The sequence below is a fragment of the Plectropomus leopardus genome, chromosome 2 (genome assembly GCF_008729295.1).
Source record: "Plectropomus leopardus isolate mb chromosome 2, YSFRI_Pleo_2.0, whole genome shotgun sequence".
Classification (NCBI taxonomy): domain Eukaryota; kingdom Metazoa; phylum Chordata; class Actinopteri; order Perciformes; family Serranidae; genus Plectropomus; species Plectropomus leopardus.
This window is the reverse complement of record NC_056464.1, coordinates 25409966-25425158: the sequence shown is the minus strand read 5'-3', so window position 1 is coordinate 25425158 and position 15193 is coordinate 25409966.

Genomic DNA, 15193 nt, shown 5'->3' with positions numbered 1-15193 from the left:
GTACTGTAATTAAAAATTTCAGACTTAAGACTGCTCTGAACACTCTGTTTCAGGCAGTTTTTTTCAATGTTGGCCACAAGCTGACATCAGGTCATGACCATAGACTGTATATAAAGATGGACAACACACCCCCACTTACCCCCACTATGCTTAAGTGAGGCTGAATTATATAAATACGGCTGCTGCCATCTTGCGTTGGTCGGGGAGTTCCTGCCAAAACACTCAACCATTCGCGAGCAGCTCCATTGAATGCGAGCACATGGATTAGCTATTATAGCTGTCAATCATGGCAAAAAAAATCCCCTTTTGTAGAACTGAATCACTCATTAAAACTGAACTTATGATTAAAACACTTGAAAAAAACATCAGGGTGATGAGAACTACCTTCAGTGACAGAAACCATCTTTGTGAAAAATTTATTTGGCGTGTACTTTGAGTTTTAGTTTGGCCTATGTCCATTCACTAACATGGAGGGGCAGGCTTTATGACCTATACTGCAGACAGACACAAGAGGGCGATCGATATTGATACACTTTAGGGAAGCTGTCAAGTTGTCCATCTTGACATACAGTCTATAGTCACAACAGATTATTTTAAATAATCAGCTGCTCCTTGCACGCTACTGCAAGTGTTTAGTGTTGCTATACATAGTCATTCCCCGGCCAGCCAGAACAGGGCTACATGTAACTGCATGCTAACGTCAGGGAAACATGTCATCTTGGTTGTGAATTGATTTTGGATCACATTACTAGATGTCTGATTGTTTTTGGAAGCTTTTATTGGTAATTTATTTATTTTTTTTTTATGATAGAAAGTGCTGCTCTTTTCCTTAGACAGAGATCTAAAAACGCTGACCAATCAGAGTAGACTGGAAATACAGGGGTTCCAGCAAAGACAGTATTGGGGGAAAAAAAAGTTCTTTTTACCAGAAAAGCAAGTCAACATGTTCTAGAAAAAAACCCAAATACAAGTATGAATCTGAATTGAACCATCATTGAATAAAGAACACTGCAGGGGGAAAAGTTTGCATTCAGGCGGGCTGCAGTAGCAAGTATCCTGAGGGTAAAGAAGGATCTTGGACTGAGGAGCACTGACTGCCACTTGGGAAGATGGGCTGCATACCGACAGACTGAAGCTCTCTGAGGTGAAGTATCAATTAAAGCTGCAGCCAGAAGCATGTAGACTGAGAGAAAAGGCTGACTTCAGAGTTAAAGATAGGCTGCTAGATTGAAGGAGACAGCTATAGCCGATGTTTAGATTGAAGGGCAAGAACTGAGGCAAACTCTAACTTCTGAGACAGAGGGCAGACAGGCAGAGGGACGGAGCAGAAGGCTGTGTGTGATATGGAGGAGGAGGCTGGGACAGAGGACCAGAGGTTGAGATGTCTGTAGCGCTCAGAGCTGGTGTGCTCCTCCAGTTCCTGTGGGCCGCTGCTGTTACTACAGCAGCTGCTGAATCAGGCCTCAATTACATTTTATAGAAACTCTATTATGGATTCTCAGATGAGGTTTCTGGGGGTTAATGTGAATTTGGTTTGCTCCATCAAATGCTTTATGTTGCTTTGCAGCTTAAGTCCTGTAGGCTTTCATGGTCTCATGGTTACTAAAACCGGCAGCACTGTATACATTCAGAGGGATCCGACTGTCACTCAAGCTGTTTTTTTTCTGTGCTAATTAGTCAAGCAGAATATATATTTTTTAACAACAGTATTGTATTTAACCAATATTATCTCAGAGAATTAATCCATGCAACACTTAAAAAAGAGGATATGCAATAGCCTGATTATCATGTATTGTGTCTAGTATTTAAGTGAATCACTTCTTTTCTTAGTGTTCATCCCAAATAAGAAAATGAAAAATATGCAGATGACTACAAGCAGGATAAAATGAGACAGGAAAACAAAATGAGCGATTGTCACATATTGACATTTGGGGACAAATTAAGTGGTTGACTGTAAACAGTGCAAAGCAAATTTATCAACAGCACTATGAAATATGGTGAACAGAAATCACCAATATTCAGCTCATCTGATGTACAGAACAAAGGGATATTGATCATGACCAAAAGCCTTGATTTCAGTAGTTCTTAAGTCATTTTTCATTGGACGTGTATGATGGCATCTGACATTAGCGTGATAACTGCAGCTCCCAATAATAATATTTTTGTCATGCAATCAGTTTCAGTTTGGTTCAGTACAATTCTTTCAAAGACTGTTTTTACACCTTAAATTTCTTGTCCTTGTTTTGATAAATGGGCAGAGTACAGAAATATATATAGGTGTTGTGACCCTGTTATGTGATTCTAACTTATTTTTTATTTTACTTTTTAAAATTTCTGTAATTTGTATTTTATTTTTCTATTTTCTTTATTCCTTTGTTTTTGAATATTTTGCTCTTAAATATACATCTCTTTTTCTCAGTTTTTGTATGTACATGTAACTTTATTTGCCATGGTTTAGATTGCTATAAGCTAACAACAAAAAGCATGATTAGGAAAAAAAAAAGATAAATGAGCAGAGAACAAATATCCTACTGATGCATCACTGCTGCAGAGGATTGACAGTATGTGAAAACAGAGCTTTAATTTGTATTTTGTTACCATTTCCTCATCCAAGTGTTCTCCTGCCACCATTTATGTTGAGCATTTTGAGGGCAGGCTTATAAAATGTTCCCCAGAGGAGGAAGGGGCAACATTTAGGGGAGACACTAGAATGTCTTTTTTTATGCAGAGTTAAATGTGTCTCATCTAATCCTGTATAGCTCAGATCTTTTACTGTACTGGATCTATGCTGTTCAAAGCTACGCATTTTGGCATCCCAGGCTGGGGTTTGGCATTTAACTCCCATTGGTGCCTGCTAAAAATGCATGTACACATGGTGCTAGAAGGCACTTCAATTAAAAGATCCTCCTAATTCCATCTGGATATTTTCAGCATTTAGAAATAAGACATTCTGCTGCAAAACAATAATGTAACTTTTGCATGTGTATGAGACATTATAAATGACGAATCATTGCAGCATTATAAACCACTGTTCCCCAAAGAGAGCCTGCATGCCTATAAATGACATATAGTAATCACACATTCTGTGCTGTAGGGAGGTTTCTCTCTTGGGATATTGGAAAATGATATACAAAAAGATTAATGCAAAAAAAAGTGTCTTTTAAAACATTTGTAGCTTTTATTTTAATGCATGCATGTGTAGTGTCCCACACCTCTTATCTTTTGCCTTGTTAGTCTAGCTAGACCAGGAGTCGTCCAGCCGGGTGTCGGTTAGTTCAGCATAATTGGCCGTGTAATGATCCAATCACACACCTCCAACCCCCCACCAGCTCCTCCAGGGAGAACTCAGAGCTTCCTCTCCTGCAGGATTGCTCCATTAGGCAATTTAAAAAGTGACGAGTGTGCTAAGGTCACATTGAGTTTAAACATTTTTCTGTGATGTGTTATTATGCAAATGCCGTCGCTTGCTGAATGCAATCATGTATATACAATTCCTGTCTCCCCTTGTGGATCACATCCTCACCGGATCCACGTGGTGTTCAAGTGTGTGTTTGCCTGTGCCTCCACATTTCACCATGCTACACCTACTCAAGCATAAGCTTATATTCATGGAGGTTGCCTTACTACAGTGCACTGAATTATGGATTATTAACAGACTGGCTTGTGCCATCCTGCCACGTCCTTAAAGTATCCTTAAACCTGCCATACTTCAACGTATAATACCACTGCGAAAAGTTCTGTCCCATAGCGTTCTCAGCCGACGCCATCCAGCAGCGTATCATGTGGACATGAAAGGTGACTTTCAGCATCAGGATCCTACACCAAAAGCACTGCTAAAGCAGTGGTATTTGACAACTTCAGAATGAGAACAGGCTAAAAATATCCAACTTTGTGGCCTTTATGGCATGGCCACCTTGAATTTTTAAGTTGCTACGACAGCGATGACACTGGGGAGGGGAAGTAACCATGGCATATCTCCAGATTCACAGAGTATAGATGTACCTACAGCCATCACTCCTTTATGGTGTTTTCTTTTCATAAAAGTTAAATGTAACGTTTTAGTTGCTTTAAATATAATAACAATAATAATATTAATCTAGGATTTGGTTTGGACATTCTTCAGCATTTAGTTTTTATGGTTTTAAGCCTGTTTTTGCTAGAAAAAAATGAGCATGAGCAGAAATTAGCTCAAGTATTATCACATTTAACCATGGACTGTAAATTCACCATGCTAACCAAGCTGGCAGCTAGTATTGGGGGCGTTCCTTACAGTCTATGATCCGGACTGCCATTCATACTGGTGTACGAATAAAATCTCATAAGTGCCACAGTCTCAACTTATAATTGCAAGTGCTGTAGTGGATGCCAATTTATCATAGAATATGGAAAATAAACCTCTGGAACATGCTTAAGATTTTTCAGAAAGACTCATGAAAGAAATGTTGAATGAGAAAAGTATTGAGAAGCTGAACAGAGGCCCGGACATGAGATCATGACTTCAGCTCTCCTAATCAAACCTGTCTCCTAAAGAGATACATACAAATTGATTATGCAGGGCATCATGTACATCCAACGGTAAAATGTGGTGACAATGCAGTAGACAGTGTATCTTTCATGAAGGGCATCAAAAAGTAATGGTATGTGTATGGGTCGGTAAGACACATTATCAGCTCTCTAATTTCCTGTGACTTCTTGTCCCTTCTGCTTTTTTCAATCATCCTGTTTGAAAAGATGGATATAAACTAAATCACTTTGCTTTGCTTTGAGAACATTTTCACACTTCTGGGTTAATGAAGTGTAAAAAAATAAAAGTGAACAAAAATCCTCTTTAAGACTTGCAGAAACCAAAAAAATCTGCTGATGTTTCACATTGCTTAAAAGGAATACATGTCCTATTGATGAGGCTTTGAATATGCCCTCTGATTTTGTGTGTGCGTGTGTGTGTGTGTGTGTGTGCGCATGCAGTTACATAATGTTTACATGTTTGTGAGGAATTTTACAGTATACTTGTGTGTGTGGTAATAGGAAACGGAGGAGAGCAGGTGTCAGCAATCTCAACATGCGCCCCTACTTATCCCCTATTCACCCGGACCGTTTCTATGGTAACGACTGAATGGATTGCCACATGGATGATTGGTGCCAATCCACCAGTCATTGGCCTCATAATGGACACCCACTCAGGGAAATAATAGTAAATTAAGACTGAGCAAAGCCTTGCATGCATGAAATGCATCAATGAGGGATATGAGACTTCTTGGTCGTTAGTTTTCATCACTTGTAAAGATAAATTCATTCTCAGAACAATTTTAGACAAAAATGTTGATGATTGGCACTAATGTGGTTACACTATGTTATTGACACATTACATATTATGATATTTATCAATGTTGGGAAGTTAAATTCTTAGAAATTTAATACTTTAGTACTTTGAAGAACATTTGCATATTTGCAGCCGAAAAGGTACAAGGGAGAATTAAAAAAAAACACATTCGTGTTTCAGCACAATAGTTTTTGCCAAAACCTAATGCTGCCTTTCATAAAGTGCATAAGACTAGTATCATGCATATATGTTTGATGATCACTATCATCTTCCTTTCAACTAGTAACATTTTTAAAAGATATAATACATTAACACAACATAAATACAATAAGGCGTTGACACATTTTTAATACAAAGTTCAAGCCTCTGCCTGTGAATGGGTTTCAGCACCACAGTGAAGTGGACAGCTCCACCTCAGGATAACCACGGTTCACTATCAGCCCAGGGTATTGAAATTATAAATTAAAGTCCTTGAACTTTTAGGAATAATGCAGATGATTTGAATCCAGGATTAAAGTTAGTCCTGGACCAACATATTCAAGGATTAAATAAAACTGCAGACAGTGACTGATTGATTTCATGACAATGACTTTGCTTGGATTTATCCAAAGTATTTTCCTAATTTCTTTCCGACATCATTAAAAAATCAAAACACATCACTGTTCTGTGTTACAGGCCAAAAGATATGTACACACAACCCAAGCTATGGGTAAAATGTTCAGTTTAAATTTTCAAAGGGGTAGCCAGCTGAGGCCAGTATACCAAAACAAAAAAACAAAAATGAATTTCAGTTATTACATCATGCAGTATATAATATACTAGTTTAACACTGTGGGAATATGAGAGGCCAGTGGTTGTTCAGTATCAGGGTGGCTGTGCCCTTCAATGTCCCTCTGTTGCTGCCCTTTGATGGCACCCGTGAAAAAAACTAGCCAACAGCACATAAGTATGATGCATTTACTAGTAATACTATTTAATAATGCAGTAGAATCATGGAGGAAAAGATACGTTGTACGTTGAACTAAAAACTAAACACAAATGCTATAAAGTAAAAACAAAATAATTTACTTAAGAAATGAGGTGTATGAGCAAAGAAGAAAAAGAAAAGTAAGAAGAAGAAGAGGAAGACGAAGAGGAAGAAGATGATGAAGAAGACGAAGATGAAGAAGACGAAGAAGAAGAGGAAGAAGACTGAACACTGACTTGTTTCCAGATTCTTGATCTTGTGTACTTGTGCACTGTCCTTCTGCACTGATGAACAAGTTCTTGTGTGACACTCTGATGAGTACTTTGCTGATCAATAAAAGTGTTGTGGTGCTGAGTGTCCAAGTACGACTCACTGAGTTTGCCATAATTCAGGTCTGATGGCTCATGGCCTTACTGTAAAGTGTTACCATATTTTTTTAAAGAAAAATGCCAAGAATAGTTGAAAGTGATTCAAAGGTACACAGAGTCTCTTTTGATGTCCTTCCTGATGTTCCTGTTACTTTATATCAAAATTTAACTGATAAATTTAGATGTATTTATATAAGCGAACATCCGCTTAATGCAACTATTTTACCATTTACCTATAAAACTGGAGGAGTCTACATTTACAAGGTTTTGCATTTGACATCAGACATGTATGGTGTCTGACATAAAGACTGGATTTCTTGTTTTTTTCTTCAAATGTGCTGCTCAATCCTTGAAAAGGATCTGCCACTTTTCCACCACTTGTAAGAGCTAACTTACCGATGAAACTTTGGATAGCAGGTACTTTCTTTTCTTGTTGGAATTCCACATATTTTACATACAGCCTTTGGCATTTATGGCTGTATAATTTCACTAATGTTTTCTTCTTCTCGGGTTGAATGTGTATCTTGCATTGTTTGTAAACTTTTTAGGGAAATGCAAGTGCTGTTGCAAAATAATTTGGAATTTCAAAAAATATTTAAAGTGTTTTAAAAGTTCATCTTAGTCGCATTTGGGGAATTAGCAAGTGCAATATAATGAGGATATATTTTACTGTAATGTAATATACGGTCTAGATACATGAGAATTAATCCTCAAAATCAACTCTTAAGTAAATCATAAGAATGTGTTTAGTATGCATAAACTTTCATTGAATATCTAAAGGTCCTGTTTATTATGGTAATGTCACATTTTGAAACTTTGTCTCTGGAGCATTCAGTGAAGATGGAGAGGTAGCAAAGGGGCTTTTGAATCATTACGTCTTGGAAGTACGCTTAAACAATGATCATACAATTTTGTGATGTTTGCTTGTGTGTCTAAGTCTGAATGCATTTTTGAAGTTTGTGAAGTGGGGATTGGGTGTTTAGTTTTTTTGTCTTTTAGAAAAGAGGTTTGCTTGGAGGGACGTAGTGCACAGATTATTTGTATTTAGCGCAGTGGATTGTAGTGGTCTGCGCAGCTTTGCAGGAGAAAATCACTGTTCTTAGTGTGACAGCTTGTCTCCGTCAGCATGTGTGACGATTAAAGTGTTTGGACTCCAGACAGATGCATGACTGATGACCATGTGAGGATGTCTATTAAGACAGAAACATACAATCTCCACCATCCATCAACAGATCAATCCAACCCAAAGAAAGAAGGACACTGACTAAAAAGAGGAAAACTTTATAGTAGTGCAACAAGAAGCCTTCTGTGACTCTTCTGTTGTGAGATTGGTTTGTACTTTGTAAAGAAGAATACACAATGCATCCTCTGATTTAAATATTTGCTCTATATCCACAATATCATGCACATACGGAGGAAACATTTAACAAAAACATGTCCATTAAACCAGTTTCACTCTCAATGGTAATCAATTCTGCCAGTTAGAGAGCTGTATGAGAGTGTTAAACACTGTATTGATCTTTTCCAACATGCTAAATGTTCATGGTATGAATGCAAAGGTCAATAGCTGCACTGAGTTACAGTTATGGAGTGAGCCAGTCTTTTGTCGATTCCTAGTAACACATGAGTTGTTGCAAGGAGAGAAATGGATCACTGGTCAAGGCACCTCTGTTTTTCTGTTTCTCTCTGCAAAGGACCAAATTTAATATTTGTTTTGAATTGAGAATTTATGGGCAAGGAAAATGCTAGCAACATCAACATCAGTGCCCTTAGTGCCACCAGTGATACCAATGACACACTTCAGTAGTAGTAGCAGCAGTAGTAATGGTAGCAGTAATAGTAGCAGTAGTCTATTCCAAACGTGAAAAAAACATGTACAAAAGAAAAAAAGACAATCATAAAGTAGTGGACAGACAGACATCACGATTTGATACACATATTTGAAAAGGAGCGGGATGAAGTACTAACTTATTTAATCCCACCCCTTATCCATATCTTAATATTAGTCAATTATTTAGCTTCCACCTCAATATTAAGCTATACAATAATGAATTCTCTAGACGTATTCTAATATATTATCTTAATTACCAACAATCTTTATCTTACAAGATTTATCTTAATAAAAATATAATTCTTACATATAAACCTTCAAAAATATAAAAATGAATTGCTGACATATTAACCTTATCATAAATAATCTGTTTCTTTTAAATTCATTATCAAATAAATTCAGCTGTTTCACCTAATCAGAATATGTATGTATATATTCATAAACACATACTATGCACACAAATACATTCAAACATATATACATATATATATACACACACATACATACGCATACACACACAACTTAAGGCAACACAAAAAAGAATAAATAACAAAATAAATAATAAACAGTAAACACCTGGTGATAGTCAAACACCCTCTTCATCCTTATATTTAGTGAAAATCCTTTCTTTATACCTCTACTTAAACTGATTTATGTTTGGACATTGCTTGATCTCTGCATTCAAACTGTTCTATTTTTCTACTGTGTTTGATACGTATCCTGAATGGAAGCAGTAATTTGCGTAAAATGTTTCCAGACAACAGAAGTGAGCCCTATGCACGCTCAACTGCCAGCTCTGTTAAATGCTGTTAAATTGCAGTCCGGGGCAAATCACATATGTTAAATCTAAGAACCCTTGCGGTAATTGGCTACAAGCAGAATCATCAGATAGTCATTGTTTTATCTGGGTACAAAAAAGACTGAATGTAGGTATGGTTTAATTGGAGAAGTTTCAATATTAGTTGATATTGCATTATTTTGGCTGATACCTTGAAGGTGACAATGAGGAATTCCACCAGTGAAATCTTGTAAACAGTGATCATGTTTCAAGTTTTGCAGTATAGTATGGACTTGCCCACTAAGTTATACCATTTCATCTGCGTTTGTTGAGGGTACCAAAAAAAACAGTATGTGAAGTGCAGTGTAACGTTTGTAATGGACAGTTCTTTCTATTAACATTTTTTTGGTGGGGTAAATGGTAAATTAACTCAATCTTTTAATGTCTACATAAAGAAGCAGTAAGAGGAAGGAATATAGAGTGAAAAAGTGCTCTGATTTTATGTAGGTTTCAGTCTTATCAGTGATTTAACAACTCTGAGTCTGTGATCAAAGATGATCACGTGTAATAGCCTGATGGCAGAGAGATCACACACAGATAAAGGATAATTGGCGTGGCACTTATTTCTTTGAACATCTGCTCTACTTCAGACGTCACGATATGAATATTAAAATCCATTTATATTTTCAAAGCCCAGCAAGCCACAAGACATAATCTTACAAAACGAACTGTTGGATTTATTCATTTTACAGAGCAACATGAAACTGAACAATAAAAAAAAAAAAAATTAACTGCTGTTAAAAATTGAGTTTCATCATCTCTCTAGTTAATAATATGGCGGCCACCTTTAGATTTTAAGTTATTTTGAGATAATGTCATTATCTGCTTAACAGATTCCTGTACCAATTTTTTTTTTGGAGCACTCATCTGGGGTCTAAACTTTTAACAAATACTTTGAATTACCAGCCATTATATCCTAAAAACAGATGAAGGAGCAATGATTCACCGAGTAATGACAGGTTGCATTAAGGCACATCGTAGCCCTGTGGCAAACAGATGTTGCATTGTGCCACTTTCTTAGCATCAGATCCAAAAGACAATCGCAATATCTTTGTCAACACCAGTGAAATCTCTTCCCCTCTGCTGCTGTATCTTTTGGCTGTCTCAACAAAAAGACGGGCTTTTCGTCATATCGGTGCTTCTAAATAGACATTTAGTATGAGGAGCAGATGTGTTGTGACATGGCTCTCTGGATGGTTGTCTGTTTGGCTAACTTGTGATGTAGACTGACAATGACAAGAGAAAAGGTTCCAGCGGGTGTTTTGTAGCTGAACCACCTGCTGAAGCAAAACACACACGGGGGCCGAGCTAACCTTGCCTGAAGAACCTACAGGCTCATGAAGGGGCACAGCCAGATTAAGTATAATATATTCTGACATATAACAACACTGAGCCCTCTAAATTAATCTAACAATGAGCAAGTTAACTATTTTAAGTCCTCTGAAATAAATAGTAACTGCAGCATAAACATCTTGTATTGTGATTTCTTCTATATCAAGTTATCTGACAGGAATGAGTTTTATAAGTAAACTGGGACACCAGCATAAGTCATGCTAACCTTTGCTGTTCATCTAGTCCTATGTTTACAGCTCTTTCCCCTTTTGCCTTTTAGGGCATTATATTTACTTTCTACCAATTCAGTGTCTGAATTCATGTACGCCTTTTCCACCAAAATTAGCACATACACATTGTTTTATTTTATTTTTTTCAAACATGGGAAAACCCAACACATTCTCATCTCATTTGCCACATTTGGCCACTTTACAGTGGACTTCCGAGTCTACATATTACACTTCAGGTATCCCTCTGCATCTCCTGTTGACGTTCTGAGATGCTGCTACCATGATGTCAACAAAGGCACATGATAGGATGAAGCTGTATATGGTTATCTTCAGGCAATAAAAGCATATGGCAACCAATACTGGGATGTAAACAAAAGGCACCTGGTAAGGTGATGAAAAAAGACATTACACTCAGATGGACAGGAAGAAAACACCAGACTCCTGCATGAAATCTGGGATTTGTTGGATCCATCTCCCTTCTTTTACCACCTGCCCTTTAGGGACCTTCTGCTCTTTATATTACGTTGTTTCCAGCAGTGTTTCAACCTGACGACATCCAGTGGTGTATCATGCAGACGCCTCAGGTTACGTTTGGCCACGTTCTCAACTGACACCACCAGTCTGCATATCATGCTTGTTGTAGTAGAGGTAGCAGAAATATAAATTGTAAAATTTACTTTAAAATAATTTTGGATTTTTATTTCATATTTAGAAATTAATGATGTCCAAACAGCCTATTAGGTAGAAACTGTACCATGAGAGCTTATTTACTACCAAACAATATTCATATCTTTGCAAAGGCTCATTGGTTGGTCATGCCACTTGCCTGAAATTAGTCTGCACTACACATTTCTTGTTTGAGCTCAACTACATGAAATCATCCTCTGGTCCAACTGTATGAGGTAGGAGTGATTGAGGAGAATAATTATCATGGGTCTTGTTCCTGTTTACTGGTTCATTACCAGCTCCACATGCATGACACTACACAGTTTCTGCTCTGACCCTTCACAGCAATGGGGAATTAATGACATGAGTACTTAGCAGCATATCTTCCAAAAGATGTCCAATTTTTTCTCAATTTAGCCCATTTGTTCTGCTGTGTTTATGGAAGCATAAATCTTTAGGAGGATCACTAGATAGTGAAAAAGAAGTCTCTTCTGTGCCGGGGCTATTTACGGCCATTCACCCTCTGATGCAGTACAGAGATGCAATGGATGGTTACGGAGAGAGAGAGAGAGAGAGAGAGAGAGAAACGGGAAAAATATGGAGATGTCAAAAGCGAGTATTACAAAAGAGAATTTTAGCATGGGACATAAAGACAAAGAAAAACAAAAATGGCTTCTGACAATATACATGAAGTAGGATAAACAGAGGGAAACAGAGAATAGGAGGAAGGGTTTGAGGGGGAACTGCCAACAGAGAATTAACAACAGCCAGGCGCTGCTGCTGGCTTAACTATTGCATGTCTTCATCACTGAAAGGTTACCATGAATAGTACTGACAGTTCTGCCTACTAGGCTCTGACTGGCATGCTTTACTCATAGCATAGGGAGCAGGAGGAGAGTGGAAGAGGAAATAAAGAACAAGGGAAATGAAAGAGGAGAAACAAACTGAAGTGTATGAAAAGAGGACGCACAAGAGTGAAGAGGTGGAAAGATGGTGACAAGAATAAGGAATGAAGAGAAAGGTGTAAAAAGGGAGAAGAAAGTCAGGTGGAGAGAGGGGAGGGTAACATGGAGACCTTAAATGAACACAGATGATTGCGTGATGCTGAGTCATTAGTCCTGGAGTAACAGCTCGCGTCACAGTGCCATTTAGAAAGGGTAGGAGGAGGACAATTTTGCTGGCTGATAACTGGACTAGACTATTACTGTACACGGGGGACAGAAAAAAAAAGTTTTGTTTTAATATAGAGAGTTTGACATTAATGTGTGTTGAATGCACTGCTCGTGGCTGATGAGTGAATTAATAAAAACCATTAGCTTTACCTAATCAGCTTGGCATCGGCTTAATGAACTATAGCACGGCTTCTCTCTCTTTAATGTTGCCAAGTGATATGTTATTGCAAGAAAGTACAGGTAATTATTTTTTTAAAAAGACTGTCAAAAGGCAGAAAACAAATAACCAGGTTCATTATTACGTCAATAAAAACTTTGCAATTATAATTTAGAGCGGAAATATACAAAGCCAGGGGCTATACCCCAATCTGATTTGTTCTTTATTCAAGTCAGACTTGGCTGTTTAATATTAAAAATGTGACTATTTATTCCGTTTTTATTTTTTTGCACTCATTGAGTGCACTGCAGGATCTCTTTAGGGATTGTTGTGAGGATGTGCAAGCCAAAAATCACAGATTATGCAAGAACTAAAAAAGCTCCAGAAGGTGTCAGTTATCGTATCAAACCCATCCTATCTCAAATAAACTGTTGTGATTGACTGGACCCAGGCCTGGTCAGCTGGAAATCTTTTTGAATGTGACAGGGTCAGAAGCATCTGCCAGAGCACATAAAACATGGGCTTGCAGATACATGTGGTTCTCAGGCTGCAATTTAATCCCATCTGCTATGAGTCCTTAAGCATGGAAAAATAACTTGGAGTTCCCCAAGGCTCCATTGTCAGACCTCTTCAATTCAACATTAATATTAAAAATGCATTTAAAAAAACCCAAACACACTTAAAAGAATAAATGTAGGTCCATATACGCTAAAGCTGCTTTTAAATAAATATTTCAGTCGATATTAGGAAACATTTTTTCTAAAAATTCTTTTGTAAATGAAATTTATCTCAAAAAGTCCATATATTCTGTGAACTTATAAGACAGAATCCCTATGCAAAAAAACCCCAAAACATTTTTCTTTTCCTTTCTTCAAAGGTTTTAAAGCTAAACTGCAGCCTGGTCACCATATTGCTGCTTGAAATTAGTCTAATTTCTTCTCGTTTGTTGGTCTATAGCCTCTAGCATAGCTTCTATGATGCAATAAAAGGCCACAATCAATTCATGTCTTCCCCATTTGGACAGAGGATCAATTTACTCAATGCTAGTATCTACTGAGTGATTGACAGTGAATTTCTGCAGCTGGAACTGAAGATTGGGAATCGTTTCTTCTCTCTTTCAACCAGAATTAATTTTCAAGTAATTATAAAACTATCAAAAATCTATTTTAATGCATCAGTTTGTCATGTGATATATGCTATGATAAGAAATGAATATTGAATGATCAACATCTACACTCTCAGACAAGGTTACTGTGCCACATGACTGCTTGCCTGAACACAGTGGGTTCATGTGCAGGCAAGTTTTAAATCAAATCTACTATTGATATAGTAAAATAAAAATGACTGGACTTCCCTTCTATTGGGCTGCATTTTGTAAGTGTTAAAAGGCTTGAAGATGACTTCACCAGTTTGCAAATGTCGTCACATTAAGACCACTCAGAAAATGCAGGGAGGCTTGAAATACACTGACCAGTAGGTGTAATAAAAGAAGTCTCAAGGGTTAAATACCAGGCAGGAAGGCAGACAAATGAGGGGCAAAGAATATTAACTGAATTCAGACAGACAAGTGAAACACTGAGAAGCCTGGCAAAACACAGCAGATGCTCTTGCAGAGGGACAATAGTATAAATAGTGAGAGAGTGGTTGATGAGGGAATGAGGTGCAGCTGTGGTGATGGGTGGGAGAGTCTCGGGTGAGGGGAATGAGGTGATTGCAGGGTAGGTGGAGGTGGGATCTGAACTGACATAGCCTGTGATATGACAGGTAAATACAGATTTTAAAAAAAAAGATTAGAGTTAAAAAATAAAATTAAGGTTGGTCTATATTAGGCTGAACTGGTAACAAACATATGTTTTAAATATCCTAAATACACTTCAGGTCTCTGTTTCTGTGCAGAATCAAATAATAGATAATAAAGACACATTTTGATTTGTTTAATGTAGATATGTAACAGAAAATCACGAGCTATAACAAGACTAAAAGTATACAGCCACACTAGAGATTCTCAGTTTCGTGTGTTTGCATGCTAACATTTGCAGGTATTTTGTTGTAAACAAAAGTACAAATTAAAAATTTTGAGCTTGGGTGATATTATTGCAATTCATCTTGAAGGGCACATGAACATCTTTCCTTAATTTATTTCCAATCTATCCACAGTGGTGGCCAAAGCACCTAACTCTATTACTCTATTACTTCAGTCAAAGTATAAATACTACTGGTCAAACATTACTCTAATACAAGTAAATGTTGCTGAGTTAAATAATTACTTGAGTTTAAGTACTGGAGTACTTGCTTTTAAACATTATTTTAAA